General features: G+C 36.6%; 1 pseudogene; it reads right to left on the bottom strand.

Moving 5' to 3' along the window:
- Positions 1–279: 279 nt before the first annotated feature.
- LOC120630763 lies at positions 280–365 on the bottom strand (annotated as a pseudogene).
- Between the last annotated feature and the right edge of the window lie 4,624 nt (positions 366–4,989).

Here is a 4,989-nt window from a genome sequence, read left to right as displayed (position 1 = left end):
GGACAACAAGGGGTCTTAGCCACTGGATGATCATGTGCAACGATTATTTAAAAAATTATGAAACCTTACGGAGAGATCTTGATAGGGACCCAGTTGGTTTAGTTACAACGTCTATGCTCGGAGAGTTGATAAAGCTGAGGTACAAGATAACATTGTTTCCTTCCCCGGGGAGAGAAATGTCTCCTACCCTTGCTGGCCGCGCTGGTAGAGTTCTCCAGCTGATTCGTTTTGGCATGAAAATCTTTACGTCAATAAAACGCAAAAATGCAAAATTCCGAGATTGATAAAGCAATTAAATCAATCTCGGAATTTTCTGAGCCTCGTGAAGAGCTCACTATAGAAATGATCCTATGAAGTCAGGTTTTGCTTGGAGGAGACGAATCCGACATCGCAGTCGGGGGCTGTGGTGACCATATCTTTTTAAGAAAATAACAATTACTCGATTACCTATACTTAATGGAACCCACTGTTGTAAGCAATAACATGACAATGATTCTATATAAATAATATTTGCGTAACATTTCAAAGTAACCACTGACTTGAACAATCTATAGAAAGAAATGCGATTGCTGTGTCTGTCAGTGATTTCAAAATCTCAAATTAGTCATAAGATTATTCGAACGACAGCATAGACATAAACGTTTACTTATTATATTTTTGAAAGTCGCCCAGTCTGTCTGTTTATTTTGCTTAGCTTTGGCACTTTCACAGGCATTTAGATATATAACTGTATTTGTTAAAAAGGATTAAAATTAGAATAATCTCGGTCCCCCAAAATGAAGAAGAGCGACCCCCCTGCGATATCACAGCTTACTCTCAGGTAAATAGTGAATGTATATAATTAACAGTAAGTTTGAGATTGAACTCGCCCTTGGCGTAATGCATCATCGCCGATGGAAACCGCAGCACATCCTGCGCTAGAAATGTGACCGCGCACGAGTCCACGTTTGCTGACTCACTACTTAACACAAATACCTATCTTATTCTATTTTATTTTTCATACTAAGTATTTGTTGCTCATTTTAATACGGTTTTGGCAAATCACGTGGAAACCGTTTTTTTACTGAAAACAAAAGTACGCTACGGCTATGTTACTCTCCGCCCTTTCAACTTACTCTGTGCCAAAAATCAAGTTGAGTATCTAGTAGGGCACTAAGAAAGGACAAACAAACACACTTGTCACACACGCAGAATCGTTGCAATGCTATGTTCCATATGATTCATAAAATAGCTTTCTAATGAACGAACTAGTGAAAAAACAATTGAATTCAGTACTTTCGAAGTTTATCGAATACAAATAAAAAAACATTGTTTCCTCTTTACAATAATAATAATAACGGTTATTTCGGATAAAATTCCATAGCTTGTATAAATGTAGAAAATATGTTTAAATGTCGTGGTTCCTCAGTTTGGACACTGGACGTCCGAGTAAAGTTTATCAGAAAACGAACTAGTTGCGCTTTTGATATATTATATTACAATGACGTCAGAATCGTCGTCCTACTACTTGCACCCTAATGTGCACATCCATCTTTAATGGGGCATTGCCGTTTTGTAGCAGCAGCATTGCAATGACCGATGTCAAAGCTACAACGACACATTAGCACATTACGAAAAGTTTGCCTCTACTTCAAAACTCAAGTCACGAACGGTTTGCCGCTGTCAAGTAGCGTAAATGCGACATACGTGTGTGACGTCACATGGTGCTGCGGGCGTGGGGACTCACCTACTACCCTCGGCCTTGGCTTGACGATTCTATGTAAACAGAATGACATAAGAGAATTAATAATTTTAAAATGAATGAATGTGATCCGTTAAACCGATTCGAACCTTGATATCTTCGGTAACTTTAGTTTGAGTGCTTTGCTTTGTTTCTTATCAGAAAACCCAACACCTATTAATTTTCAGCCCAGTCGGAGAATTGAACCCAGGACTAGTGATAGTCGCGTATGCTAACCACTACACCAAACAGGAAGTTTTGCATAGAAAGGAGGAGCCTAAAACCTTACTATCGAAAAGTTACATTACAGTACTTTGAAAGTGTGAAAGGTATTTTCACCCCTGTTTGTGGTACTAAAATTTCTTGATTCACAAACCCAATACAATTTATTGGCCCGATCCGAACTTTAAATGAACGCGCGACGTACCTTGGTTGTGAACGAAATTAAGTAGATACCTACTGTGTTGAAAAGGATAAGTCTGAAAACCACATTTAGGGACGTCATAGTAATTAATTTTTCATGAAATATGGATATTTAACTATTTTTTTTTCTTCATATCCTCAATTATTTATAAAATGGAGCCGTGGTAAAATAATAACAAATAATAGTCTAATTAGCAAACAAGTATTTTGAAGTTGGGAATAAGTCGGTGGAATAAACAACTCTTTTAAAAGTATTGTTGTGGTCTTTTTAACTTCTTGATTTGTAGATGACTATTATCAAGATATTATATTCTGATGTATAACCTTAGAAGAGAAAGAGTTTTTGCTTCCAACCATTCTTGGTTGATATAAAATCAGAATTACATAATCCTTCCAAACTTTGCATTAATTTAATATAAGTGGGATACTTACTTTAATGATTTTCGGTGTACGATTTCTAAATTTTTTGGCTTTTAAGTAAACTTTTGGTTTCGTAGTGCAGTGCATTATCACAATGGTAAAAATTGTGCAATGTGAATTTTAAAAAAATACTTTTGAATTTTAAAGCACTTAGCGCACGTTGAAATCTAATACATAAGAGTACGAGTGCCTACTGCAAATAACTTTTTTGTATTTTATTTACGCTTGTTTGGTTTGATTTTTTTACTTTTAGTAAGTTAACCTACCAACATATTGTAGCTGGGTGAAGCACCGAAAGTCTCTCTGAGAAGCTGTTTGCGTAATATTGTTTTTAATACCTAACGTATTAAAAGCAAGAAGTGAACTTATAAAATACTTATGGTTAGATTTATTGTGTTACTAGCTGTTGGCCGCGTTCTTCGGCCGCATTAATTACGGTTTTTGACTAATCTCTTGGGAACTCTATGCCAAAAATCAAGTTATTTGTTGATTAGTTAGGGCGTGAATTAAGGACGAACAAACAATCACACTTTCGCATTTATAATGTTAGTAAAGGAGTACGGATTGAAATGAAACTGTTGGTTTTATGTTGTAATAATTGACGGTCCCAGCTGATGTCACGCCTGGTGGTAAGAAAATGAAAAAAAAATCCATGGCTGAAATCCATGGCTTATATACAGACCAACAGTAAGCCGGGAGCACGAAATGAGCATGGTGGTAGTACTTCCCTAGACGAGCTCTGTAAAAAACTTTACAATTTCTAATTAGTCTACAATTAGAATTTTGATTTGTGCCATGATTATTTTCTTATTAAATATTATTTCTATATAAAATTTTACTTTTATCAACAATTTTTTCATGGAGTACGTAAAATTATCTTCTGTGTTTAACTCCAAAGAAGTACCTTGTTAAACGCCCATTTTTTATTTCGGAATGTTACATCACACTTTAAAATATTAAGCATGTAGAAACAAGCTACATTCGGTAAGTGGGTAAGTTATATTGGTGTCATAAAATCTCTATACAAATAGAAGGTACACCACATTGTACACAAGTCTGCAATATTATACAGTGCAAAGCTTCCCAGAGGGTCATTAACGTGAGCTATTTATGACAGTTTTTTATTAGCTAAAGCTTCCTAATGACACGTTTTGTATTCAGCGGTGCTCAGCAAACAGATTTATATACTATTGTACTACGATAAGAGGCATTGTGCCGGTTCTGGCCGCAGTAAAGGTGTTAAGAGAAAATAACTTAAAGTATTCTCCATTCAAGAATAAAGCAGTTAAGCCTTTAAATGGTTTTGAGACTTTGAGGATCAGCTGCTAATGACTCGGTAACGAATTCTACCGAGAAGCCAGCGAGTTAATCTTGCCTTAAAAGAAACTTGAAATTTTTATCAATGACAAGTTTGCGTTTGACTGCAATCTTTTTCTTTGGATTCTCGGGTTTTGTTTTTATTATTTCAGTCAAGTTTCTTCATGGATATAATACGCCTGGAAAAACTCATTTGGATATTTAGGTACATATACGGTTCGTAGTTTCGTTGGTAGCTTACTATTTTGAATTGAATTAAAATTCAATGATATTAAGCTTAATTTGCTACATTTTGCAAAAAGTATCATAACCACGAGTATAGTAGGAAAGGCGTGCAGGAAAATGCAGATTCTATGGCCTATGGCAAGGGCTGAAACCTGCATGCATTATCGCCAGCACTGGTCCGGTCAGCCACCCGCCTGCATTCCTGCGCGGTTAGTCAAGGGGCTGTCGTACACGGCGGCGCGTCGGCACATGCACGGACAAAAAACACCGTCCATTCATGAAGAGTATCTGGAATCGTCAATCGCACCTTTACGAACACCCTAATTGGTAACGACAAATAGTTTTTTTGTCAGCAATTTACTTTCTTTTTTTTAATTGTTAAATACTCACTGTGATTTATGTTAAAGCTTAAAACAGGCTTCCACCATTTTATAATTCACAGAAGGTAAAATGTAAATGCGGACTAACGAGCTAGCAGGTCACCTGAGTCTAGCACCAGAGGAGCCAAAATCAATCACAAACGACAACATGATGGCGTTTTCATACGAACACTTCAACACTCTGATGACGAATGGGCATGTCTGCAGTGATCTTAACACAGTCCACGTTTTCAATGATTCAGACTTTCAGGGACTGAAATCTCAAGTGGCGGTAAGTGATTAAACAGTCCAACAACCAAGCGAAAGCTTCTTAAGATTTTGGTCGAAGCTTTTTGCGAGAAAACCATTGACTGAAACGACTATCAGAACAATAACGGTCGACTCAACACTCCACATGACGGCAACCTCGTGAGCAAGGTCCTATAAGTGTTTAGATACCTTTTACTTTATTATTATAAACTCCCGCAGCGTAAGAATGTTGAACTACTTACCCTATTTTTTTTC

This window comes from Pararge aegeria, chromosome 16 (genome assembly GCF_905163445.1).
Source record: "Pararge aegeria chromosome 16, ilParAegt1.1, whole genome shotgun sequence".
Classification (NCBI taxonomy): Eukaryota; Metazoa; Arthropoda; class Insecta; order Lepidoptera; family Nymphalidae; genus Pararge; species Pararge aegeria.
This window is presented reverse-complemented; position numbering and strand designations above follow the sequence as displayed.